Source organism: Rhincodon typus, chromosome 2 (assembly GCF_021869965.1).
Source record: "Rhincodon typus isolate 14 chromosome 2, sRhiTyp1.1, whole genome shotgun sequence".
Lineage (NCBI taxonomy): Eukaryota > Metazoa > Chordata > Chondrichthyes > Orectolobiformes > Rhincodontidae > Rhincodon > Rhincodon typus.
Genome location: NC_063333.1, coordinates 121,457,479 through 121,472,019, shown reverse-complemented (window position 1 = coordinate 121,472,019; position 14,541 = coordinate 121,457,479). Strand labels below are relative to the sequence as shown.

Sequence of the window (14,541 nt, the reverse complement as noted above, 5' to 3'; positions counted from 1 at the left end):
TTGGCCTGCTGTGTTCATCCAGCTCTGCACCTTGTTGTCTCACAATCCTCACTTGTGAATTTAGAGCTGGAGTCATAGAGTTATACAGCACAGAAACAGACCCTTCATTCCAACTTATCCATGCCGACCAAGGTTCCCAAACTAAATTTGTTCCATTTGCCTGCATTTGGCCTATATCCCTCTAAACTCTTCCTATTCGTGTACCTCTCCAAACATCTTTTAAATGTTGTAACTGTACCTGCATATACCACTTCCTCTAGCAGGTAATTCCATGTATGAACAACCCCCTGCATGAAAAGGTTGCCCCTCAGGCCTTTGTTAAATCTTTCTTCTTTCACCTGAAATATATGTCCTCTAGTTTTGAACTATCCTACCCTAGGGAAAAGACTTTTGCTATTCACCTTATCTTTGCCTCTCATGACTTTATATACCATTATAAGGTCACCCCTCAATCTCCTAGACTCTGGTGAAAAAAGTCCCACCACCCAACCTCTCCTTATAACTCAAATCCTCCAGACCCAGTTACATCCTTGTAAATCTTTTCTGGACCCTCTCCAATTTATTATATCCTTCCTATGGAAGGCTGACCAGAACTGCACACAATGCATGACCCCTTATTTTTAAACAGCGATGCCTAGTTCTAAATTATCTTACAAGAGGAAGCATCTTTTCCACATTCACCCTGCCAAGATCCCTCTGGATTTTATATTTTTCAATCATGTTATCTCTTCCTCAATGAAACTGCATCAAAAATAATTCTAACCTGTTGACCCTTCTTAAAACAACACACCCATTCCAGGTATTAGTCTACAAATATGCCCTAAAGTGCTTCCAACACATTTACATGCTTTCTTAAATAAGAAGAAAATTACTGTAAACAGTATGGCTTTGTGCAGGGCAGTTCATGTTTTACTAACTAGATTGAGTTTTTAAAGGAGGTGATGAATGTGATTGATGAATGTTGAGCAGTGAGTGTTGTTTACATAGATTTTAGTAAGGCTTTCAACAAGGTCCCTCATGGTAGGCTCATCCAGAAGATTAAGATGCATGAGATCCATGTTCACTTGGCCACACAGATTCAAAATTGGCTTGTCCATAGAAAACAGAGGGTAGTGGTGGAAGGGTGTTTTTCAGGCTGGAGGTGCATGACTAGTAGTGTTCCGCAGGGATCTGTACTGGGACCTCTGCTATTTGTGATATATATAAATGACTTGAATGAAAATGTAAATGGGTGGATCAGTAAGTTTGCAGATGACACAAAGATTGGTGAAGTTGTGTATAGTGCAGAAGGTTGTCAAAGGATACAGTGGGATATAGATCAGTTGCAGATATGGGCAGAGAAATAGCAGATGGAGTTTAATCCAGGTAGGTGTGAGGTTTTCCACTTTGGGAGATCAAATGTTAAGGAAAAGTATACAGATAATGGCGGGAACCTGAACAGCAGAGATGTACAGAGGATCTTGGGGTTCAAGTACATAGCTCCCTGAAAGTGGCCATGCAGGTAGAAAGGGTGATAAAGAAGGCATATGGCATGCTTATCTTTATTGGTCAGGGAATCAAGTACAAGAATCAGGATGTCATGTTGCAGCTTTGTAAGACCTTGGTTAGGCCACACTTAAGAGTATTGCATTCAATTCCGGTCACTACAATTCAGGAAGCATGTGGAGGCTTTGGAGAACTGCATAAGAGGTTTACCAGGATGCTGCTGGATTAGAGGGTATGAGCTATAAGGAGAGGCAAGAAAAACTCAGATTGTTTTCTCTTCAGCAACAGAATTCGAGGGGAGACTTGATGGAAGTCTATAAAATTATGAAATGCATAGATAGGGTTGAAGGTCAGTATCTTTTTCCCAGAGTCGAAATGTCTAATACTTGGGGCATGCATTTAGGGTGAGAGGGGGCAAGTTCAAAGGAGACGTGAGGGGCAAGTTTTTTACCCAGAACACACTGCCAGGGTGGTGTTGGAGGCAGATATGATCAGGGCATTTAAGGGACTTTTAGATAAGCGCATGAATATGCAAGGAATGGAGGGATATGGGCCAAGGCCAGGCAGAAGGGATTAGTTTCATTTGGCGTCATGTTCAGCACAACATTGTGGGCAGAAGGGCCTGTTCCTGTTCTGTACTATTCTATGTTCTAGTAGAGTACTCCAGGTATGGTCTCACCTCCATTAATGCCCTGTTATACTGAAGCATAGCCTCCCTACTTTTGTAATTCACACTACAATAAAACTAACATTTTACTTGCTCTCATAATTTCTTGTTTTCCCTACATACTAACCTTTTCATGATTCATGCATCAGGGCACCCAGATCCCTCTGCAATCTCACAATGTAAATATTGTGTTTTTTATTCTCCCTGCCAAATTGGAGAATTTCACATCTTCCAACATTATACACCATTTTTCATATCTTTGACTGTTCTGTTAACTGGTTTATCACTTTGAAGGCTCCCTATATCCTCTTCATAATATACTATCTTACCTCTCTTCGTGTCATCAGCAAATTTGACCTGCATACTTTCAGTCCCTTCATCGAAGACATTTATGTAAATGGTAAAATGTTGAGGCCCCAGCACTAGGCCCTGTGGCACATCACTCATTACATCTTGACAATCAGGAAATTGTGACTTTATGACTAACCTGTTTCCTGTTAGTTAGCCAATCTACCATCTGTGCCAATATAATGCCTACTACGCCACGAGCTTTGATTTTCCACAATAAACTGTGATGCAGCACCTTACCAAATGTCTTTATGCACAGCACATATTATTTCTTTTAAGAATTGTAATAATTTGGATAAATGTGATTTCTCTTTCGGTAAACCACATTAACTCTGCCTGGCTACTTGCACTTCTCTAACTGCCTGCTATTATGCCTCTAATAATAACTTTTACCATCTTCCCTAAGATAGATGTTAAGCTAAATAACCTGCAGTTTTCCTATTTCTGTCTCTCTCCCTTTTTTTGAACATAGCAGTTGCATCTGCTTTTTTTCCAATATAATGGAATGTTCCCTGAATCTAGGGTACCTGCCAGTGCATTTCTGACAGTTGACCTCTCCACCCACCAATTGACATGTCACTGCATGACATCCACTTCCAGAAGTTGCATGGCTCGAGAAAAAAAGCAAGCTTTTAACAACCTCTACTAACATGTTGCATTGTATTTCAATTTGGTCCAGATGGGCTTTGATTGCAGGCTAAAGTAAGTTTCTGGTGAATATATTAGCACGTAACGTGTGAAGCCAATATGTTACAGATATGGAAACATAAGCGGCTATTCAGCCCCTCACATGCTTGCACACTCTCTGCATGAGCAGCTCAGCATGATCTGCTCCTCTGCACATTCTCTGTGCACCTGCAGTTTTTATTCTTCAGACCCTAATCTAACCTAATCCCTGCACAAGGAAGAAAAATTACAGCAAATGCTGGCATGCCCCAAATCCAATATCCAAGCAGTTCAAGGTGACCAGAAGCCTTGGAAACAAACTGCAACCATGTAAGTGACCTCTTGTGCCACTGCCCTTGAAAGCAACCAATAATATTCTGGATATCCCAGAGGTGCAGGTCCAGAGGCTGAACTACAGAGTAACTTCAGGAACTACACAATAAAGCAATAATGATGAGTAATCAACCTGAACTGTCTAAAAAGAAACCAAAAATGTACAACTTCCATGTGGAATGGGAACATGAATTTCTATTTACAAAGATACAGGTAAGGGCATTTTCCTTATGTGTCACCAAATTATATCTTTCAGTAAAAAAGGGAAGTTGAAATGAGACCCCAGAACGAAGCACAGTAAATTTAAGGATAGTCTTCCATTGAACATCAAGCTTCGGACAAAGAGTTGATAAGCTGATAGCCTTTTCGAAAGCTCAACCATAATTTTTTTCTAAGCCAGCAGCAAAAAATAAGGCCCACACTGAAAAATCATTTTGTATTTGCTGTCCTCTGGCAAAACAAAAGAAATCATTCAAAGATGGCAAAGTGATTAAAGAAGCAATAACTACGGACACTGACTCTTTATTCAGAGACTGTAAGAACAAAGAAGAACTATTGGCAATCCCGAGCATGCCACTAGTACTGTGCTTCCACAGTAGCAGACAACCAGAATATTTTGTCCAAAGACATCTTTCAGCAGCTACAGAAGGACTGAAAGACTGTGAATGCTTCTCACAGCTGTTCAATGAATCCATTGGCGTGACTGACACAGACCAGAAGATTATTTGTTTTATGCAGTTTTTAAGGATATAACAACTAAAGAAGATCTTCTCAACCTTTTGCCCCTTAAAGAGAGAACAAGGCATGAGGATATTTACAAAAAATTTCAAACGATACTTGAGAAAAATCATTGCAATCAAAAAACTGCTTTTCATCATAACTGATGGTGCACCAGCCACGCTTGGTGCAAATGGGGGCTTTGTTACATTTTGCACAAATGATTCCCATTTCCCTTCATTTGTCAATTACCACTATATAATCCACTAGGAAACATTAGCAAATAAAGTTGTGGACATTTCTCATATAATGACAGCTGTTGTTAAAATTGCAAACTCTATTCAAGCAAAAGCCCTTCAGACTGTTTGTTTAAATCCTTAATGGATGAACTCAGTGCTGCCAATGGTGAACTAATTCTCTATGCTGATATGAGGTGATTATGTCGAGGGACGATCTTTCAAAGTTTTTTTCAGTCCTGATGCCTGAAATTTGTCATTATTTTTCTCAAATCAAAGAATGAAGTGCACAGTTAGCTGTCAGACAATGCGTGGTTGCTTTGCATCAGGTTCCTTACAGACGTAACCTTGAAACTGAATGAGTTGAACTGTGGGCAAAGGACAGACGCTTAGAACATATATGATCAGTGTTCTGAATGCATTCTAAATGTAACTGAGTCTGTAATCCTCCCAATTAAAAAAGTAAAATGCTGCAATAGTTCCCTAGTCTGGGGAAAACACTAGAAAAAAAAATCAAAATCAAAGAAAAATGGATCCACCCAGAAAACCTGTGAGCACATTTGAGGAAGTTAGCAAAGGAAATCAATGGGCAATTTCAGAGACTAGAAGTGCTGGAACAAATTATCATATTTGTCTCAAATCCATTCCCTCAGGTAGATTTTGGTGGGTTTGCTACCAAATTTCATCAGATGTTTGATTTAAAAAGCTGTGGAGTTGACATAGAAATTTTAAATGTGTAAAATGATATTGAGCTGAAAGTCAGATCAAGGCACAAAGATTTTTGGAGACATGTAAACAGAGAAAAATACCAACTCCTATCACTCTGTGCTTTTAAAGCAAAAGCTTACTTTGACGCCATACATCTTTGAGATAGCATTCTCTTAAATGAAGATATGTCCAAATCCAAGTTTCACGCCCACCTCACAGATCCCCATTTGATGGACTGCATTTGACTAGCAACTGAAACTAAAACCAGACTTCAAGGCACTGGCTCATAATGTGTATTCACAGGTACCATACTGAGACTTAAGGGAACAAAAAAAATAACAATATAGACTTTGTTTTAGATGTATACACCACTAAAAGTAAACTCTTTTTTCAAGGTCGATCACATGTTACACTTAAGTCCAAAAAGTAACTTTGTAGTTGAAAAGGGTGGAGACCTCTGTTCTGTAGTGAAGGCCGATGTAAAATAACTGTTCAACTTATCTACCATCTGCTTACTTTGCAGACCCTAGACTTACTTTCTACCAGACCAACTCTTACTTTGTTAATTTATATTTAAATATTGTATTGTCAGAATCATATATGAATCACAGTGCTTCACGGAACATTCTACCAGTTGCATGTATTCATTAACACTTTCACTCCATACCACTATAACATACTGCTGTCGTCACTGGTGGACTGTCCAGCATCAGGCATGATCTTGGATAGCTCAAATGCTCTTGGATTGGTTTTCCAACTCTGCTTCAGAGAGGTGATGAAGAATTCTGATATGGAACATCAACTTGAAGCACATCCAACACAATATCCAAATAACTTAACAGTATTGGTTGTCGAAAGAAAGCCAATGATTCTGAAGACTAGGCAGTGGGGGTCATGGGAGGGCATTGGGGGATGAGTTTATCTCCACACCTCATGAAATTGAGGAGTGGGCAATCTTAAACATTGTTTTCCACAGAGAAAGTCTTGTCATTACAAGTTAGGTCCTTGTTCATAGCATTATCACAAATCCTTTACACTAAATAGTAACAGCTACTGTTTCAATATGTACTTTACACCACTGAAGTACTTTTACATTAAACCATTGTACAATAATTCAGCCAATGACTCTGCACTAAATTGTTCAAGTTGTTAACATCTATAGCAGACTCTATCACATCCCATCTTCTTCTTAGTGTCCTGTTGAATTTCTATATGTTAACTCCAGAGACTCCTTCAATATATGCTTCAAAAACCCAAGGATTTTACCCTGATTAAGTAGTCATACTAAATAAGTAATAAATAAATGAGTGCAATTCAAAAGCCTGTGTATTCTGAAACTAGTCTTAAAAAGGAAATAGCTTAGAGCCATTTGAACAAAATATGAGAATGCAGAAATGGTGACAAATTTAGTTGCTCTAAAAACAGTTAGCACACTAAATCAAAATTGATGAAAGTTTAATATCTGATGTTAAGCATCTACTTCTAATAATACTACACAATCCAAATCATCCACTACTCACATTTCTTCAATTCTGACAAATTTTATTCAGACCATTTTTAATGCTGAGTTGATATAATCATAGAATCCCTACAGTGTGGAAACAGGCCCTTTGGCCCAACAAGTCCACACCAACCCTCAGAGCATCACACCCAGACCCATCTGCCTATAACCTACCTAATCTACACATCCCTGAACACTACCGGCAATTTAGCATGGCCAATTCACCTAGCCTGCACATCTTTGGACTGTGGGAGGAAACTGGAGCACCTGGAGGAAACCCACGCAGACAATGTGCAAACTCCACACAGACAGTTGCCCAAGGGTGGAATCGAACATGGTCCCTGGCACTGTGAGGCAGCAGTGCTAACCACTGTGCCACCATGCTGCCCCTTTATGTTTTTTTCTTGGGGAGACAGGAGTTGATACAATATCCCCACGTGTTCCACAGGTTTTGATGATGTCCCTATCCCTCCATGCCCACCATAATTTCAAAATTGAGGTCAGTTTTTCAACTCCCTTATTGTTATCCCCAGACGATTCATCACTCATACTTTTGATATAAGTTTTTGGTCCTAAAATATCTATCTTTTACTAATGCTTGCTGAAAGTGGGAAAATTGAACAAGAAACAAAATACCCCATTACTTTTATGATTTTCTATAATCCATAAACAAAATGTTTGACCCCATTTTGATTAAGAACTGTTTAATGCTCAAATGTTTCAACTCAGAATGTCATTTTTTAAAAATATTCTCCTTCCAAGAAATTGATGGTAATGGACACTGCGTAAATTTGCTTTTTTGCAACCTGAACAATGAAATACCAAACGTTTTATGGTTCTTTCATAAACTAACACAAAGGATCTTTATACAGTAAAAAGCTTTTTGACTTTGAATGTGTATGTCTGTGCTGTATGAAAATCAAGATTTTTTTGTAGAATAAATGGATTGAAGTCATATTAATTACAGTAATCATGCCATCTTAAAAATATTATATTCATTCACACTTTCTTCCCAAACAAATGTTTGACGTATGATTTTATTTATAGAAGAGGAGCCAGACAGTCATATCATTTTCAACATAGTCGTTATTATGTGTTCAAGTCTAGTCAGCAGACTGTTCAACCACAAAACCAGAACTAAAACTATATCCCCATTTGACATCCACACACATCTCACTACAGTCAGGGGGTTCTTTGGAAAGCAATCAGGAGTGAGTACACTGGTTTATTTTCCCTTTCCTGTTCCAGGGGTAGAAGTCAGCTATAATGTTCCTGACTCTCTGCCATTATCCAGCTGAGATCAACTCACTCAGCACAGAGAAGCAAACTGACCCATACTCTAGCTAGTTATTTAAAAGCTTACTGAGATTTCAAAACAAGTCCAGCTTCCTCTTCCTTGTCATTTTTTTAAATAAATTATCGCAACAATGTATTTATATAAAGAGCTTTCAATAGAATAAAATATTCCAATGCACTTCACATAAGCATTATAAAACAAAATATGACACCAAACAGATATGGAATGCTGAGCACACACCATTCAGACTTGGCCATTCATTCACTATTACTGGGTATACATCCTAGAACTCCCTCCCGAAGAGTAACATGGGTTTATCGACACAAGATGGACTGCAACAGTTCAAGATAGCAGCTCACAACCACATTTCCAAAGGCAGTTAAAGATGGGCAAAAATGCTGGCCCAGCCAGAAACTCCCACATCATCTGAATGAATAGAAAATAAGATATTAGGTTGGATGACCAAAGCTTGATCAAAGCACTAGGTTTTAAGGAAGAGGACATGAGATAGAGAGGCACTGAGATTTGGAGAGTGAATTCCACCTATTTGTGGCTTTCCTATCAGCCATTTCAGTATGGTGGCAGAAGCAGAAACCTGATTGGAGTTCCATGAGAGGTGGGCATTAGTACATCATTTAAAATCTAAGAATGGCACATGAAAATTATGATCTGCTCATTTTATTTCATGATACATAATCTACATAATCAGTCTTATCTGTTGCATTGCTTTACCTTTTTGCAGTAAATTCATCATGGGAGCAGTGAATAATCTTAAAATCAAGATCAGTCATCAGTAATGGAGGAAACAAGATTTGGGCAAAATAAATTGTTTCTGAAAGAGCTTGGGGTGAACATAACTGCAACAAACATTCTAATGTTTTGTATTTTTTAAAGAAACACTGTCATCATGAAAACTTCTTCCCATTGTCTCTGATTAGCTGCTATCAATGTAAAGCACATAGAAACACATCACTATGTAATTTGTGGCTGATGTCATAAGCTCACAATTCTGCCTGTTTTCTTGCCTCCTCTAACACAAGTAGATTCAGCAGTGTCTAATTTCTCCATTATGACTGTGCAACCTTGTTGCTACCTACGCATCTTCTGAAAAGGAATAAGGACACAGTAGCATAAATACTTTTATATGAGTAAATTATATTCCTATGGGATTTCTGATTGGTGTTTTCAGTAGCTGCAAAGAATACTGAATATGTGTGTATGCACATATATACTTTAGCTGAAAACCATGTCTTTTTAAAAACTTATGTTACGTAACTTAAAGATTGAAAGACCGCATTTTAAAGCCTAAGCAGAAAAATACTTTGTTACAGTCTTTGGGTCAAGTTACTTGAAAACTGTCTTCAGATTATATATCAAAAACTTATAACAGATTTTTTTGTTGAAACTGTGATGTTGTTACACTGTATCTCATGCAAATTTTTCAACTAAATCTATCTAACATATTTCTGGATATAGTCCACATCACTAATGCTTCAATTTATATAAAATCCACCATATAATATTTCCTTGATTGGCTCAAGTATGAGTCTTAAGTAAGCAACAAAGTACAGTTACTGTAACTGCAAAGTATAGTTTCCTGTAATGTTACCATGCAGATAAAATATTCACTAACATGTACGCAAATTGTAACCAATAAAGTATCAAGCTAGCAAGGACTATGTAATTTCTTTTAAAAATATTTTCAGTTGCCATCTTGCTTTCTCAAAAACTCATATCGTTAGCAAACTATTATAAAATGCAATTCACGGCTTTATGATAGTTACCAGTCAAATGTCACAGATTTACATGCTTAACAGATGTACATGAGACATATTTAACCAGATAGATTCAGTAGCCCCAGGATATAATACGGTAACGAACAGGAAATTGGTAAGTTAATCATTACGTTTGGGCCCCAAAGCCTCCCCTTTCTCAGCAGCCTTGGATTTTTCCTCGTTCTTACTTTTCATGCCTTTTGTGTTCTATTTAGTTTTAGGAAAAATTATTCTTTCACAGGTATGCCTTCAATGCTTAGCAATGGGAGGAGTGATATATGTACATAAAACATTGTTAGAGGGAGATACAATGTTTGAAGTTTGATCGTTTGGGAGTTGTTGTAGCATATGATTGAGGTAATTAATGTTTTCTTTCCAAAAACAGATCCATTCCGTCAGGCCTTCTGAACTTGAAAAAGGATCTTTGGTCATTTAACCAAAAGAAAGGCAATTTCTTTCTTGCAAAGTAACAAAGAGAATAAATGTGCAGTCAGTGAAAATTATTTAGTTTCAGGACTTCAGAAATGTTGGAATTGTAAGATGTTACAATAGCAAGCAATCTTACCACCAAACATACAAATTGTTTTATCTTAAAGCAAGCACATTTACTTCCACTTGCCATGGATACACTGTAAAATGGTGCACAGCTCTTTGCTGATTCATCCAATATATGGGACAATATATATCTCCTACAAATTGTTTGCCTATGACAACCATCGAGCATGTAAAGATCAGCAAACATCTTATAAAAATAGTGACAAAAGCAGAATCTCATGAAGCAAAGAAAGGACAAGATTATTTAAACACAGTTTCTCAAGCTGTTATCAAGTGTAAACTACCAAGGTAATTGTTCTTTAATTAGAACTTCATAACCACCACTCTTTACCCACATGCCCATGAAATGTACATGCCAATTTTGGATACATTTACAAAAACCTCAGCATACTGAATCATAAACCATAGAATCATTATAGCACAGAAAAAAAAGCCATTGAGTCTGTCATGTCCATCCTAGCTTTCTGCAACAGTAACCCACCTAATACTGCTCTCGTGGCTATTTACCATGGCCCTACAAAATATTTATTCCCAGATAGTTATATAATAGTGTTTTTTAAAAGACCTCAGCTGAATCTGCCTGCAGCACACTCTTAGGCAGTGCAATCTATATCCTAACAACTTGCTGCTTAAAAATTACTTTCCTCATGCTGGTGCTGTTTCTGTTGTTAATCACTTTATATTGTTGCATGCTAGTTCCCAATCTTTTCACCAATGGAAACAGCTTCTCCCCATCTGTTCTATTCAGGCTCCATTTGATTTGGGATACTTCCATCGAATCTCCTTTTAACTTTCTCTATGGCAAGAAGTTCCAGTTTCTCCAAGCAAGTTCCTCATCCCTGGAATGATTCACATGAATCTTTTCTGCGTCTTCTCTAATCCCCTCAAAACCTTCCTGAAGTTTTGTCCCCAGAGGTCCCCAGTCTCCATTTGAGACTGAACAAGTGTTTTACACAGGCTTATTGCAAATTATTGACTTTTGTACTCTATACTCTATGCGTGAATTCCAGGATGTCAGGTGACTCTATTAATTGCCTCTCAGCCTCATACACATCCCCAGATCTATCTACTCCTGCACACCCTTTAGAATTCTACTCATTGTTTTATGTTGTCCCTCCTCAATCTTCCTATCAAAATAAATCACTACACTTCACTGCATCAAAATTCATTTGCCACTTGTCTACTCATTCCACCAAGCTATGTCCTTTTGAAATGGAGCACTATCCTCCTCATAGTTCATAATGCTTGCTAGTTTTATATAATCTGCAAAAGTTAAAATTGTGCCCTATATACACACGCCGAGATCAATAATTTATCCACAAATGCAGGAATCCTAATACCAATTCTTCAGAAACCCAATGGTAAAACTTCCACCAGACCAAAAGCAAATTGTTTCTCATAATTCTGTTTCCCATCTACTCAATCATTTTTTTTACATGCTGCTGCTGTCCCTTTAACTGCATTAGTTCTTACTTTGTTCACAAGCATGTTCTGTGACAGTTCATAAAATGCCTTTTGAAAGTCCATATGCACCACATAAATTTCATTATCCTCATTCACTGAGCAGAACTGGGGTCTCATTGTTATTTACTTGTGTAGTCTCATTTTGCCTCTGAATTCTTGCTAGATACTTTACTTCACCTTGGTTTGCCACCAACAGTGAAAATCTTTATAAAGGAGAAACCATAAAAGAAGATAGATGGTCCTTTGCAGACATTATGATATATGAAGCAAAACATTGGCATACCTGAAATTCATTCTGAATCCTGATCAGTAGAATTGTCCAAATGTCGCCATTTTCACAATGAATCCAATTTTTAAAAGGAAATTCCACAGAGATCAAGTTACATCGTATCCTGTGCTTGCCCTCACATGAACTAACTGTTGCTCCCAAGATTTAAACGATGAACCCTTCAAAATACGATCTCCAAACTCCTCCATCAGCTTACGAGTCTACAATTGCATGAGTAGAGGATATAAATCCACTGACATTTAGCTCTTTAGAAGTTGTAAAAATCCATATTAATTTTTCATCTTGATATATTCTGGTGAATGCTTCCCTAGAAACAGAAAATATTTTGTTAACAGATGAAAAATTGTATCATTTCTGCAACATTTTACTCTACTTAATTTTTACTCTGCGTAAAAATGGAACAATCTCAATAAAATAAACATCCCGTTTCCCTTGTAAAATCATTCATGACTAACTTTATGTTAACCAAGTATCACCATCCCCATTAGGAGAACAAAATAAATCCAGAAAGTAAATATGTAATTAGAAAACAATATAATGTAAGGCACCTAGACTTCCAGAGTACTGGAAAGCCAAAGCTCAATTCAAAAGTTTGTTACTTAAGCTTAGTTATATAAATTTAGTGTATTATCTGGAAATGGATAAGAAACAGATATTGTAAACAGGGGACGGAGGGTCTGTTCCCAGTCAATGAATTGGGATGAGTCAAAAGAATGCAGTGTAAATGATTCAATATTGATATGCTGGTAATGAGTCTGACAGAAGAGTAACCTTTAACTTCTGTTCAATTTCAACTCATTTTATAATAGGTTCTGAAAAGAATTGGGAAAATTTTGTCAAGGTTAAGCAATATTTGCAAACATCCCTTTCAAAGAATTACTCAGCTGCTTAGTTTGGTTTTGAGAAATTACTGTTACTTGGCCATTGAGATGGAGCCCCTTCAGGAATAGTTCATATCTTTGTTAATGGCACAACCTTAAACTAATAAATCCTCTCTCTTATATGTGAGAATTCATATGTCATACATGATAGCTTCCCTGCACACCAGAATTCTTCAAGACACTCATTCCATTTATATCCCTCACCCACTCCAAGCCTCAACATTGTATTATATGACTTTATTATAGTCAGCAACTTAAGCTTCCACCAGTAGATTGGGAGCAATCAATTGAATTATGATTGAAAGCAACATAACATGAGAAAGGACATAGAAAATGAACAAAGAACAGAGAAATATAAAAGAAATATAAGAAACTTGCATTAATATGTGATCTCTGTTTTGACATCACTGTATCAAGATACATAAAGATAAATATAAGTTTTACCTGAAAGTCCTTGTTAAACAAAGGGATGGAATCATAACGCACTTTGTCTCACAATTTTTAAAAAATCAGTTTACTTCTATTCACCAAGTTCAATGTAACCACATATACTATCCAGCACACGGTTTTATCCATTGCTGTGTTGAAGAAATCAAATCTGGACCATGTTTCATTCCAAATTATTTCTCTATGTCAAATATTCAAATGTCACTTTTTTTTATGAAGTGGCTGAATAAGCACTGTAAAAACTAAAAATATCCCACAGCCATGCCAAAATGTGACTGTAAAAGAGACACTAAAGTAAATCAGCTAAAGTATAGTTTGAGATAAGTAATTAAACAGGGTGATCTGTGAAATTATGTAATCTGTTTAGTTCTACTTGGAATGGTCTAAATATATCCTACCAATAAATCTTATTTATGCCCCTCTTTAGTAATAATATAAAAATTGAATCCATTACCCTAATATATGTAGCACTTTTTTCAAATACAGCGTGCAATTTATCATATGCTAAAGAATGTCTTTTATTGAACTTTTTGCGTTAGGGTTAGTTTTAAGAAATTTATTCTTTAAAAAATATTTCTGGGTAACAAAATGTTAGACTTAATAGCTAAGAAGAAAATTTTGTTTAAAATGCTTGAATTAAACTGACGACAGAAAAATCTATGAATTATTAACTGGAGACATGCAGTACCAAACAATGGTCCTCTCTCACGAGGAGTCCTTGGGTAACAAAAGAATAGGGAGTGGCTGAACTCACTGTTTAGAATCGGTGAAAGTAAAGAAGGTCCAAATTTTAGTCAGAAAATTAATGATAAATGACTTTACCCGATTCCAATTAACTCTCGCTTGTACTTCCCTCGTTAAGAATACGTTGTGAAATTCTGATGTATCTGTCTCAAGTCAGTACGGTGACCATGATCTATTGTTTTAACTCCGGCACTGTCAACCAAACCCGAAATCTAACGCACAATTAGGACTTTGGATATATTTATAATTGCCATATAATTAAAAGAAAAATTAAATATCTCTGAACAGTCTGAGAAGAAATGAAAGCCATAGATAACACCTGTACTGTCTCGAATGATTTAACGGCAGTGGGAAGCATCTTTAAAGTATTTTGTTAATTCAAGATTGCTGCTCCAAGTCTTGCGATACCTTTTCTTGTTAAGGTTGCG

The 14,541-nt window shown here is 36.9% G+C and overlaps 1 long non-coding RNA gene across 2 annotated transcripts in view; it reads right to left on the bottom strand.

Annotated features, from left to right (window-relative positions):
• The window catches only part of LOC109910449, a 183,817-nt gene that overhangs the window by 167,673 nt on the left and 1,603 nt on the right, over positions 1-14,541 (bottom strand). For both annotated transcript variants that reach the window (XR_007265066.1, XR_007265067.1), the window contains exon 2: positions 12,036-12,348. This is a non-coding gene — a long non-coding RNA (uncharacterized LOC109910449). The remainder of the gene's footprint in view (positions 1-12,035; positions 12,349-14,541) is intronic.